We start from the raw sequence: 14,571 nt of genomic DNA, 5'->3' as shown, positions 1-14,571 counted from the left end.
TGGATAAGCTTTGAGTGAAACGAAGATGAAAGGGAAGGGTGAGTCTATGTTTGGAAATGTGAATGGAAGATTGTCAGGTGTTGATAGAGGAAGGGCAAGAGAAGGTGTGACCGTGTTTGTGAGTCCGGAAGTACAGCAGTGTGTGACTGAATGGAAGGAGGTGTCATCGAGACTGATATGGGTGGAAGCGAAATTTGAACTTGAGTTGTGGGTGTTTGTGAGTGCATATGGGCCTGGAAGTGAAAGGGATGATGAAGAGGGGGAGTCTTTTTGGAATGATGTTGATGAGTGTCTGCAGAGTTTTGGAGCTAATGTGAATGTGGTAATGATGGGAGATCTGAATGCTAGAGTGGAAAATGTAGCATTTGAAGGCGTAGTTGGTATGCATGGTGTGCCTGGAAGAAATGAAAATGGGGAACGAATGATAGGGATGTGCGTTGAGCGAGAGATGGTGATTGGAAATATGCTGTTTGAGAAGAATGATATTTACAAGTATACATGGGTGAGACAGGAAGGTGGAAGGGTAGTTGATAGAGCCTTGATGGACTATGTGGTTGTGTCCAAGAATGTAATAGGAAGATTGTTGGATGTGAGAGTTCTGAGAGGGGAGGGTGGAGGTACATCTGACCACTACCTGATGGAGGGGAAGTTAAGAGTATGTAAGAGATGGGTGAGAGCTAGGAGGGATAGGTGTGGCAGGGAGGTTTTGAAAGTGAGTGAGTTGGATAAAAGAAAGAAAATTATAGAGTATCAGGAGAAATTGAAAGATGAGTGGAACACAGTGAAAGATCAGGAAAACGACAGTGTGGAGGGGGAATGGCAGTTGTTTAAAAGTGCTGTGGTGGGGCATGCAGAAGAGGTGTGTGGTGTGAGACGTGTGGGTGGTGGTGTAAGAAAAGGGTGTGAATGGTGGTTCATTCATTCATTGCCAGACGCCATGTATCCCAAACGGGGTGGCCAACGGCTTAGAGTTAATTGTTTTACAGGGAGGGGCACTAATCCTCCACCAACCCCACTTGACACGTAGGGATGCCAACAGCATCTGGTGTTCCCAGGCGGTCACCCATCCAAGTACTAACCAGACCCAACGTTGCTTAACTTCGCTGATCGGACGGGAAGCGGTGTACTCAACGTGGTATGGTGGTGGTGCGAGGAAGTAAGTATGGCTGTGGCTAAGAAGAGACGTGCATATGAAGTGTGGGAACAGAGGAAGGATGAGGTGTCATATGAGAGGTATAAGGAAAAGAGGAATAGGGCAAGAAGGGCTGTGCGTGATGCTTAAGTGGCAGCAGATGAGAGGTGGGGTAGGCGGCTGACAGAGAATTTTCAACAGAATAAGAAAATGTTCTGGAAGGAGGTGAAAAGGGTGTGAAAGGGAGAGTCTGGGAAAGAAGAACGAGTAAAAGAAGAGGATGGAAGGATGTTAATTGAGATGGATGCAGTAAGGAAGAGGTGGACAGAGTATTTTGAAAGACTGTTAATTATAGAGGAGGAAAGAGTGGCTGAGATTGTGGCAGATGGAAGAGTGCAAGGAATAAATGTGTTGGGAGAGTTAAATGATTCTTTGATCACGAAGGAGGAAGTGGAGAAAGCAGTAAAGGAGATGAAAACAGGGAAAGCTGCAGGTATGGATGGGTGTGCTGTAGAATGCCTGAAGGGTGGTGAAGTGACTATTGTTGACTGGTTAGTAAGATTGTTGAATGTGTTCATTGTGAAAGGTATGGTGCCAATTGACTGGGCAAGTGCTTGTGTGGTCCCGTTGTATAAAGGCAAGGGTGATAAGTATGAATGTACTAGCTTTAGGGGTATAAGTCTGTTGAGTGTTGTAGGGAAGGTGTATGGCAGAGTGTTAATTATGAGAGTTAGAGAGGGTACAGAGGGAGCGATTGGTGATGAGCAGTGTGGCTTTAGGAGAGGGAGAGGATTCTTGGATCAGGTGTTTGTTGTGAGACAAGTGTGTGAAAAGTATTTAGCGAAAGGCAAGGATGTGTTTTGGGCATTTATGGATTTAGAGAAAGCGTATGATAGAATTGATAGGGAGGCTTTATGGACTGTTTTAAGATTGTATGGACTTGATGGTAGGTTACTAAAAGGGGTGAAGAGTTTTTATGTAAATAGTAGAGCGTGTGTAAGAGTGGGAAATGCTGTGAGAGATTGGTTTCCTGTGAGACTGGGACTGCAACAGGGATATGTGATGTCGCCTTGGTTGTTTAATATTTTTATGGATGGTATTGTAAGGGAGGTGAATGCAAGAGTTTTAGGTGGAGGTTTGAGTTTGGTGAATGTTGACGGGGGACAGTGGAATCTGAAGTAGCTGCTTTTTGCAGATGATACTGCACTGGTAACTGATTCAGAGGAAAGATTGAGACAGTTGGTAGAGGAGTTTGGAAGGATGTGTGAAAGGAGGAAATTGAAAGTAAATGAGAATAAGAGTAAAGTGATGAAGTGTACGAGGTTGGTAGATGGTAGGAGGATGAGTATAGTTTTGAATGGTGAGTTGCTTGAGGAGGTAGAGTGTTTTAAATATTTAGGGTCACATGTTCCTGTGGATGGAAGAATAGATGCAGAAGTGAAGTTTAGAATGAATGAAGAAGGAAAGGTGCTGGGAGGAATGAAAAGGTGTTTAGATGTCATTCGCTTAGAATGGAAGTAATGAGAAGGCTGTATGAGGGTGTTGTGGTATCGACTGCGTTATATGGGGCTGAAACATGGAATATGGGTGTGGCAGAGAGGAAAAGTTTGAATGTAGTGGAGATGAGGTGTCTGAGGAGTATGTGTGGAGTGACGCGTATGGATCGAGTGTGAAATGATGTAGTGCAAAGGAGAACTGGAGTTGTTCGGGAGATGGCTGATAGAGTTGAGCAGAGGGTGTTGCGATGGTTTGGGCATATGGAGAGAATGGATAATGAGCGATTGGTGAAAAAGATAACTAGATATGATGTGAGAGGTGTAAGGCTGAGAGGGAGACCACGAATAGGATGGATGGACAGTGTGAAGAGAGCGCTAGATGTGAGAGGGATGTCTGTTGAGCAAGTAAGAGTGGCTGTGCGTGACAGAAATAAATGGAGACAAATTGTGAATGAATAAATGATGACGCAGCCCTGAGAGGATATTCTCCAGCATTTGGTCTGATCAGCTTGTCAGGTCAGGTGTGGGTAAGGGGATGAGTCTATTATGATGTGGCAGGGGTAAACCACCACTGCTGTCGGACCCTGCTGTGGATGTCACTGATTGCACTGCGCAGTTGACCCTTGTGCGATGTGGTGCAGTTAGGATCTGTCCCTTCTCCCCTTTGGGGCTAAGATGCGAATGAATGTGTTTGAATGGATGAGTAAATGGGGAATGTGTCGTCCTGTCTCGGCTACCTCCCTTTCCTTGGGGGAAGCAGCCTAGGTGTATAGATAGATAGATCTCTTATGTTATAATTTGAGTGTATAAACGTAAGCTCTACATTTATGAATATGCCAAGCATCGAACTGTGCATTATCAGGGTGAATCCGTGTTGCATGTAGAACATATTGCTATGAAAAACGAATGTTTAACTCTCTCGTGTGAAACTTGAGGGTACCCATCAATTAATTACATTCTGTAGGTTCGGGATGATTCGGACAGTTGAGGAGGGGGATGGTTCAGACGGTCCGAACTATCCTTTCACTACTACCAAATCATGACCTTATCAAATGATAACGCTACTTTTGATCATTTGAACACATAGCGAAACAATTCTTAATAGTTACCAGGGAATATATATTTATAGTTTTGCTTATTTGACCTATTCCTCAAATTGTAAAAAGAAGGAAAGGGTATTACTTCTACTTCAGTGTTGCAGGCTACAATATGCGTTAAAAGTCTTAAGTTAGTCAGTCTGAAATAAGGCCTAGAAAGTGAAAAGTGAAGTCAGTATTCAAGAGAGAGAGAGAGAGAGAGAGAGAGAGTGAGAAGGCTAATTATGCATAAATTTGAAGCAAAAAGTAAGAGGTTAAGTCAGTTATTAATAAATCTGGTGAAGGTTATTTCTATCTATCTATCTATCTATATACCTAGGCTGCTTCCCCCAAGGAAAGGGAGGTAGCCGAGACAGGACGACACACTCCCCATTTACTCATCCATTCAAACACATTCATTCGCATCTTAGCCCCAGAGGGGAGAACGGACATATCCTCACCGCACCACACCGCACAAGGATCAACTGCACAATGCAATTAGTGACATCTGCAGCAGGGCCCGACAGCAGAACTGGTTTATCCCTGCCACATCATAACAAACCCATCCCCTTACCCACACCTGACCTGACAAGCTGATCAGACCAAATGCGGGAGAATATCCCCTCAAGGCTGCGTCATCACTTATTCATTCACAATTTCTCTCCATTTATTTCTGTCACGCACAGCCACTCTTCCTTGCTCAACAGACATCCCTCTCGCATCCAACGCTCTCTTCACACTGTCCATCCATCCTATTCGTGGTCTTCCTCTCAGCCTTACACCTCTCACATCAGATCTAGTTATCTTTGTCACCAATCGCTCATTATCCATTCTCTCCATATGCCCAAACCATCGCAACACCCTCTGCTTAACTCTACCAGCCATCTCCCGAACAACTCCAGTTCTCCTTCGCACTTCATCATTTCGCACCCGATCCATACGCGTCACTCCACACATACTCCTCAGACACCTCATCTCCATTACATTCAAACTTTTCCTCTCTGCTACACCCATATTCCATGTTTCAGCCCCATATAATGCAGTCGGTACCACAACACCCTCATACAGCCTTCTCTTTACATCCATTCTAAGCAAACGACATTTAAACACTTTTTTCATTCCTCCCAGCACCTTTCCTACTTCATTTATTCTAAACTTCACTTCCGCATCTATTCTTCTATCCACAGCAACATGTGACCCTAGATATTTAAAACAATCTACTTCCTCAAGCAACTCACCATTCAAAACTATATTCATCCCCCTACCATCTATCAACCTCGTACATTTAATCACTTTACTCTTATTCTCATTTACTTTCAATTTCCTCCTTTCACACACCCTTCCAAACTCCTCTACCAACTGTCTCAATCTCTCCTCTGAATCAGTCACCAGTGCAGTATCATCTGCAAACAGCAGCTGCTTCAGATTCCACTCTCCACCATCAGCATTCACCAGACTCAGACCTCCACCTAAAACTCTTGCATTCACCTCCCTTACAACACCATCCATGTAAATATTAAACAACCAAGGCGACATCACACATCCCTGTCGCAGCCCCACGCTCACGGGAAACCAGTCACTCACAGCATTTCCCACTCTTACACACGCTGTACTATTTACATAAAAACTTTTCACCCCTTTTAGTAACCTACCATCAAGTCCATACAATCTTAAAACAGTCCACAAAACCTCCCTATCAGTTCTATCATACGCTTTATTTAATTCCATAAATGCCCAAAACACATCCTTGCCTTTCGCTAAATACTTTTCACACACTTGTCTCACAGCAAACACCTGATCAACGCATCCCCTCCCTCTCCTAAAGCCACACTACTCATCACCAATCACTCCCTCTGTACCCTCTCTGACTCTCATAATTAACACTCTACCATACACCTTCCCTACAACACTCAACAGACTTATACCCCTAAAGCTAGTACATTCATACTTATCACCCTTGCCTTTATACAACGGGACCACACAAGCACTTGCCCAGTCAATTGGCACCATACCTTTCTCAAAGCACACATTCAACAATCTTACTAACCAGTCAACAATAGTCGCTCCACCACCCTTCAGGCATTCCACAGCACACCCATCCATACCTGCAGCTTTCCCTATTTTCATCTCCTTTACTGCCTTCTCCACTTCCTCCTTCGTGATCAAAGAATCATTTAACTCTCCCAACACATTTATTCCTTGCACCCTTCCATCCGCCACAATCTCAGCCACCCTTTCCTCCTCTACATTTAACAATCTTTCAAAATACTCTGCCTATCTCTTCCTTACTGCATCCATCTCAATTAACATCCTTCCATCCTCTTCTTTTACTCGTTCTTCCTTCCCAGACTCTCCCTTTCGCACCCTTTTCACCTCCTTCCAAAACATTTACTTATTTTGTTGAAAATTCTCTGTCAGCCGCCTACCCCATCTCTCATCTGCTGCCACTTTAGCATCATGCACAGCCCTTCTCGCTCTATTCCTCTTTTCCTTATACCTTTGATATGACATCTCATCCTTCCTCTGCAGCAACACTTCATATGAACATCTCTTCTCAGCCACAGCCATACTTACTTCCTCGCACCACCATTCACTTCCTTTTCTTACACCACCACCCACACGTCTCACACCACACACCTCTTCTGCATGCCCCACCACAGCACTCTTAAACAACTGCCATTCCTTCTCCACGCTGCCATTTTCACGATCTTTCACTGCGTTCCACTCATCTTTCAATTTCTCCTGATACTCTATCTTTTTCTCTCTTTTATCCAACTCACTCACTTTCAAAACCTCCCTCCCACACCTAACCCTCCTAGCTCTCACCCAACTCTTACCTACTCTTAACTTTCCCTCCACCAGGTAGTGGTCAGACGTACCTCCACCCTCCCCTCTCAGAACTCTCACATCCAACAATCTTCCTATTACATTCCTAGACACAGCCACATAGACCATCAAAGCTCTGTCAACTACCCTTCCACCCTTCTGTCTCACCCATGTATACTTATAAAAATCTTCTCAAACAGCGTATTCCCAATCACCATCTTTCGCTCAACACACATCGCTATCATTTGTTCCCCATTTTCATTTCTTCCAGGCACACCATGCATACCAACTACGCCTTCAACTGCTACATTTCCCACTCTAGCATTCAGATCTCCCATCATTACCACATTCACATTCGTTCCAAAACTCTGCAGACACTCATCAACATCATTCCAGAAAGACTCCCTCTCTTGTTCATCCCTTTCACTACCAGGCCCATATGCACTCACAAACACCCACAACTCACGTTCAAATTTCGCTTTCACCCACATCAGTCTCGATGACACCTCCTTCCATTGAATCACACATTGCTGTACTTCCGGACTCACTAACAAGGCCACACCTTCTCTTGCCCTTCGTCTATCAACACCTGACAATCTTCCATTCACATTTCCAAACATAGACTCACCCTTCCCTTTCATCTTCGTTTCACTCAAAGCTAACACATCCAACTTTCTTCTCACAAACATTCTCCCAATCTCCTCCCTTTTAGCCTCAATCGTACTACATCCACGCACATTCATAGACCCAATCTCCAGGGTACGGGGATAACTCCTTCCCCCATCCCTTTCTCTGGCCTGTCTCTTTTTAGGAACTAAAAAACAGAGGAGGGGGTCCCTAGTCCCCTCACCCCGCCCTTTTTAGTCGCCTTTTACGACACGCAGGGAATACGGTGGCAGTATTCTTCTTAACAGTTATAATATATTAGTTTTTTTTTTTTTTTTTAAGAAATATCAAGTGGTTTACTTGGATTCTGAAGTTTCATAATGTACTTTGGGAAAATGAAATGTCTTTGAATTAATAAATGTTTACTTTTATCTAGTCCATCTCACATAATTTTAAGAATATGCCGAGTAATACATATGGCCGAACCATCCCTCCCTTCTGTCCGAACCATCACCACTGGTAGGGATGGTTCGGACGATTTAGTCACTTGTGTTTCGTTAACTATAGCTTGAAGCTGAAAAGAGCTAAGAATTTCATATTATCAGCCTAAAGAGCCAGATGATGTGGAAACATTTTAACATAAACTCTCCTGCTTAAACCTGAATTTTCATAAATATTTATATAAAAGTGTTCGAACCATCACCGCCCTCCCCTACTAGAAGTTGTAGTTTCAAACTAGATAAATTCTGTTTTAGTAAGGAAATAGGTAGAAATTGGAACTAGAGTAGTGGACGAATGAAATAAGCTGCCTAGTGATTTAGTTGCTGCCGCTTCCAATGAGTTTCAAGAATAGGCTCGATAAGCATAAATTATGACAAGTAACAGTGAATAAAAAAAAAAAAAATCTGCTAACTGGTGCTAATTAATTCTTTTTTTCCTTTTCAGGTTTTCCTACGATAGATTCTTTTCTCCATTGACACCTTCCTTTTAAATATCCAAGCCAGTTTTTATATACTGAATGGTGCTGCGGCTGACTTGTCCCTGTCACTTTCGGCTGGAGGGTTTGTTGGATTGTGGAGAGCCTTCTCCTTTGCTAGCCTTGTCTTATTCGAGAAATTTAATCACTCCCATAGGAGCTACCTAGCATGGGCCAACTTGCCTACTCCAGTTATCCTCTCCTTTAATATTTTTACTCTATGTTCATATCTCATGACCCTCATCTCACTTAACCTCAGCGAACTTACATCCTAACCAAGCCTTTACAAAAATATTCTTCTTGGGGATACTGCTTTGCGATAACTGTTAACAATTTATCACATTTATAATGACCATAGCTCTTGCTTATGTTATTCTCATATGTGTTAGAACTTAAGCATAATTCAATTACATCTCTTTCATCGAAGATTTTTGAGCTTGCTAGTATCTTAGAAGCTGCCCAATCATTGCTGTGCTCAACCATGATGATTCCTCTCCCAGTGGTCGTTACTGACGGTTGTCAGTCTTATTCCTGACCTGAAGAGCTTAGTTTCTTATTTTTGTGAGCTAGTTTTGAGTGCTGTGGGCAGTGATTTAATGTGCTTTAGTGTTACAAGTGTTGGGAGTGCTGTAAGCTAGTGCACTTGCATTGTGATTTAGTGGAACTGTGATATGACTGTGTATTCTCTTGTGTTGTTTAGTGTGTGAAATACATTTGTATTACCACTAGTATGAATACTGTGCATGATGGTTTCCATTACAGAGAGTTGTGTCTCTGCTGCAAATTTTGAGAAGGATTACATAAATTTTAATAAAGAACTTAAATTAAAACAAAATACAGGTTTTTATGTAGAAGAAATCGTAAATGAGGGAAATGTTGGAGGAGAGATGAAAAAAGTTGAAGGCTGAACACTTATTCACAAGGGTGCAACTAAGTTCACCCTTAAGAATCAAGCAGAGACAAAAAACACAAATGCATTCGACTCATTACATGACGAATGTGATGGAGGCAGAGAGGGAAGTAGAAGTACTTTCCATAGTAATACCGTAAAAATTAATAATGGTAGGAATGTTGTCTTTGTTGGCGACTCCCAGGAAAGATACCTAAATAGAGCAGTTTGCACTTCACTTGGTAAACATGTAGCTTATGAGGGTCTGGGTGGGTAATATGTTGCGAAAAACTAAAAAAATATCGTCAAGGATAGAAGAGATAAACCCAATATCTACCACAGAATAGGACGCAACAGTATTGGTAGGCTTAGGAATGAGGTACTGTGGTAGCAGTACAAGACAATGTTGGATAAGGCTAAGGAGAGGAGAGAGATCCCTGAAGGCCTCTGCATTTTGCCTAGGAGGAGTGTTGGGAGGGAATGGCTGAGCAGGGCAATAGGATATAATCATCATCACGAATGGTATTGCAAAGTCAATACGATACGTTTCATACACAGCTATGGTCAGTTTTATGGATGGAGTTCGATGTACAGTTGGGATGGGCATCATCTTAATAGACTGAGAGTAACTGTTTTAGATAGGACAATATATAGGGAGTTAGAGTGGTTTTCTCTAGGTTGAGAGTTAGATGTACAGGAAGTTGTAACACTTCCACTCAGGGATCATTATCATCAGGTTTGAATAGATGTATCGAAACTTACCAAAATCAGAAGAAACGTTTGAATATTAGTGCAGATACATCCACTCGGTATACGAATACGATGATAAGGGAGAACAAATGATGGTAGAGGACAGATAAGTGATTGTATAGAAAAGTGCTACAGTAGTAGAGTTAATAGTTCACGTGTATTAATACAAACAAAAACAAAAAAGGGTAAATCTCAGTGCAGAGGCGTAAGTACTCGTAATCCTTGGAAAGTGCCCTACACCAGGAATTTGCATAATAAAATGGATGAATTGAGGGCTTTAATTTGTACAGAGAAAATAGACATTCCCATGGGTAGTGAAACTTGGATAAATAAAAACACTCGAGAATTTTTTGCAGAATATCAAATAAAGGATTGTAGTATTTTTCAGTCAAGTCATCTGGGAAGAAAGGGGGGCAGAATAGCTATTTATGTAACAGACTCATTAAACTGCTGCAATAAATCCGATATTAAAGTAAATAGGGACACAGAAAGTATTTGGATGGAAATAAACAACAACAGGGAGAAATTAAGCTTAGAAGCTATTTACAGGTCTCCAGAAATAAGCAGGACAAACTGGAAATACCTCTGGGAGGAAAGTAGGAAAGCGTAACAGTAACTCAGCAATTATAGTAGGGGACCTTAATCTACGTAGGACAGACTAGCAAAATCTGACAGGGGATTCTGAGTCAGAAGAATTTCTAAAGGTAATACAGGATAACTTCCTCTCTCGGGGAGCCCACTAGGAAATAATATGCAAGATTTAGTATTATTTACTAAAGAAAACCTCATTACTGATATAGAAGTAGGCAGATGACTTGGTAATAGCAATTATGAAGAAATTGTGTTAATTATATTTGGGATATCTGTTCTAAAAACCGCTTGACTGTTCCTACTTTTCATCTAAGGGATTGTCATGGATTAAGAGATTATTTCAGAAAAAAAATCCATGGACAGAATGGTTACTTGCAGGAGAGTCAGGTCATTGGGGAAGCCCAGGTCATAAGTGAGGGACAGGAAAGAGGGGGGAGTGTGCATCAGGTGACTGGGGAACCTGAGGTCATTCGTGAGGGACAGAAACACAGTCTCAGTGCATCTATCTAAACCTGATGATAATGATCCCTGAGTGGAATTGTTACAGCTTCCTGTACATCTAACTCTCAGCACTCCGGGAAAAAAAAAAAAAAAACTCTACCTCCCTATCTACTGTCGTAGCTGGATCAGCAACTCCATATCTACTGGGATAATTCCCATTCCAAATATGCATGGCTCTCCATCCATAAAATTGGTCCCAGTCATCCATGAAAGATATTTCATAAACTTCGCAGTACCCTTCCGACACCTTTCCAAGGCAGAACACCTATGTTTTCAGGGGTCCCTCCCCTCTCCTTAACTTTATCCAACACTGTTTTGTACTGCTGCCATAGTACCTCACTCTTATGCCTACCAATAACATTGCCTCCTACACAGGGGCATATAATGGGTTTATCTTCACTATTTTTCAAGATGTTTTCAGTTCTTCGTGACACAGTGCCCACTCTGATCCCTGTAAGACACCCATATTTATTAAGTGGAGTATAAACTGCTTTATTTATGTACCATACCTGTGAGTCTGCAAAATGGCAATATTTTTCTTACTCTTCTTAACCTCTCAGCATTCCTATGGTAAGTACTCTCACCCTCCTCCGCCTCGACTTCCCTCTCTCCCTCCCCATCACATTCGTCACGTAATGCATCGAATGCATTTTTGGTTTAGATATCTATTTGTTTCTTAAGAGTGAAATTTGTTGCATCCTTGTGAACAAGTGTCCAACCTTCATCCCTTCTTTCCCTCTCCTCAAACATTTCCTCCAGTAATTCCCTCATTTGTAATTTCTCCTGTCTGGCAGCCTGTATCTCTCTTTTTAATTTGAGAAGTTTTTTCCTTTAGCTTAAGGTATTTCTTCTCAAAATTTGCAGCAGAGACAGTGCTCTCAGTAGTGGAAGCCACCAGGCACAAAAATCACACGGAGGTTAATACAAATTCACAAACATACCTCACACACTAAACACAAAACAAGAGAATATAAAATCACAACACATGTGCACTAGTTTTCAGCACTCCCACCACTCTCAACTGCATCGCTAGAAAACACTGTCTAGCACACTAGCAGAATACTCTAGTACAGCACCTTATCGCAGACGACTAGGCAAATTGACAGTTCTCACAAGAGACAGGTCCAGTTGGGTAAATTAGGGGTGCCAGGAGACACGTCTGAAGAGACTTACCTCAGGTAAGCGACTGACTGACGTTAGGTAAGCCATTGACTGACCTCAGGTAAGTGAGATATAAATATATTGCAAAAGACCAGTATACTATAGTTATAGCTCTTCAAAAGCGTTTAGAACAAATAAATCAGAGCTGAGATGGTTAAAAAAAAAAAAATCTTTCCGTGACCAAAAGAAAGGAACATATAGAAAAATAAAAGGGAACAGGAGCTCTTATGTAAATGGTTTACACAATTTTCAATTGAGAAGCAAAGAGGGAAATACGGAAAGCAAAGCGTACTTAGTAAATTAAGACTGCGTGAGAACTGAAAGAAAACCCTAAAGGTACGGCACAAAATATAAAGATAGGATAGGACCTCTTAGAACAGAATCAGGCTACATGAGCAGTGAAGATAAATAATGTGTTCTATCTAAAAAAAAAAAAAAAAAAAAAAATCTTGTCACTATTTACTAATAAAAAATCTAGATCTGGTCCCTCAAGCAACAAATATTTATTATAGTAATATGGACAATATTCTTAATAAAGTAACCGTTAGTACGCAGGAAGCAAAGAAAGAAAGAAACATGTTAAAGCCTAAAGAATCGCCAAGTCCGGATCATATGTGTGCAAAAACTATAAAAGAAACCAATGCAGGGTAGGGCTGGCGGCACAGGGTCTTCCCGGTCGCCATCAAGCAACTGTGCCGGCAGCAACTATTGCAAATTCTGTTCATGCTCGTTAGCGGAGCAGTGCAGGCGTGGCCTTATTCTTCACCAGTATCCGTGGTCTCAGTGCCAATTTGAATTTAATTCATTTTTTCCTACAATCGTTATCCCCTCTAGCCCTGTTCCTCACAGAACCCCAAATCTCTCCTTCTACAGACATATCTCCATTTGTTCTCCTGGTTACCATCTCCTCACAAACTTCCATAACAAAGGTGGCACCTGTTGTTATATCAAATCTGACTTTGTCGTTGACACTGTTTTAAACTTTACTTCAACTAATTTTGATTACTCACTGTATAAACTAAATTATCTAAATATTACCAAATATATCTGTGACGTCAATCACTTTCCCAATGCTTCTTCAGAACCCAGTGTATTTGACTTATATCCACACAGTTGGGTAACTTTAAACTTACCCTTAGCACCGAAATTACCATTTTGGGTGCTTTTAACGTGCATAATGTTGAATGGATACTGCATTCCGCCAGGACTGACGATACTGGTCTAGAGTGTGCCTTGCGCATTACGGAGGTTATTCTCTCGAGCATGGAAGCATACATTCCATTCTCATATCCCTTGACTAATGCAAGAAAGCCTCGGTTAAATCACGCTTGTTCTAATGCTGTCCACAACAAGGAGAGGGCCTATAAAAGATGCCAGAGCCAACCCACCCCTGAATCACATCTTTTTTATGCTTCTGCCCGGAATCGTGCTAAGTCTGTTATTCGCTCTGCTAAAAATAATTTAATCCATACTAAATGCTCTCAACTCTCCAACTCAAATTCCTCCCGCTCCTTCTGGGACCTTGCCAAAAACCTTTCTAAAAACTTTACCTCATCATCCTCCCCTCCTCTTTTCTACTCTGATGGCTCTGTAGGTATTTCTTCTACTGATAAAGCAGATCTCTTCACTCAGACTTTCTCCTCCAATTCCACCTTAGATGATTCCGGTGCTGTTCCTCCATCACTTCCTCCCTCTGACTTCCTCATGGCTGACATTAAAATTTCTTCAGCTCATGCACTTTCTGCCATCACTGGCCTCAATACTTACAAGGCATATGGGCCTGGTGGGGTCCCTCCTGCTGTCTTCAAGAACTGTGCTTCTGTGCTTACACCCTGCCTAGGTAAACTCTTTCACCTTTGTCTTTCAACTTGTACCTTTCATTCTTGCTGGAAGTTTGCTCTCATTCAGCCAGTCCCAAAGAAGGGTGACCATTCCCAACCCTCTAACTATCGTCCAATTGCTTTAACATCCTCTGTTTCAAAAGTTTTTGAGTCAATTCTAAACAGAAAATTTTTAAAGCATCTTTCCTATCACAACCTTCTTTCTGATCGTTAGTATGGGTTCCGTCAGGGACGCTCCACTGGCGATCTTCTCGCCTACCTTTCAGACTCCTGGTGATCCTCCTTTTGGGACTTTTGCAAAAGCTTTGCTATCGCACCTGACATCTCAAAGCCTTTTGATCGAGTTTGGCATAAATCTTTTAATTTCCAAACTGCCCTCCTACGGTTTCTATCCTTCTATCTGTGCCTTCATCTACAGCTTCCTTTCTGGTCGTTCTATAGCTGCTCTTGTAGACGGCCATTGTTCTTCTAGAACTATCAACACTAGTGTTCCTCAGGGCTCTGTCCTATCACCAACTCTCTTCATTTTATTCATGAGTGATCTTCTAAGCTGTACATCTAACCGTATCCACTCGTACTCTGATGATTCCACCCTTCACCTTTCCATTCGGTTCCCGCAACGTCCATCCCAGCAGTTACTTCAACAAACAGGGGATGAGGCTACGGCACACCTAATGTCTGACTTGACTTGTTTCTCTGACTGGGGTAAAAATAATTTTGTCGTTT

General features: G+C 42.0%; 1 pseudogene; it reads right to left on the bottom strand.

The window, feature by feature from the left end:
- Positions 1 to 1,030: 1,030 nt before the first annotated feature.
- On the bottom strand, positions 1,031 to 1,148 carry LOC145411283 (5S ribosomal RNA; annotated as a pseudogene).
- Positions 1,149 to 14,571: the final 13,423 nt, after the last annotated feature.

Source organism: Coenobita brevimanus, chromosome 88, assembly GCF_032717465.1.
Source record: "Coenobita brevimanus isolate Jiangsu-jjx chromosome 88, ASM3271746v2, whole genome shotgun sequence".
In the NCBI taxonomy this organism is placed as follows: domain Eukaryota; kingdom Metazoa; phylum Arthropoda; class Malacostraca; order Decapoda; family Coenobitidae; genus Coenobita; species Coenobita brevimanus.
Note: the sequence above shows the minus strand (reverse complement) of the source record. Positions and strands in the feature narration are given on the sequence as shown.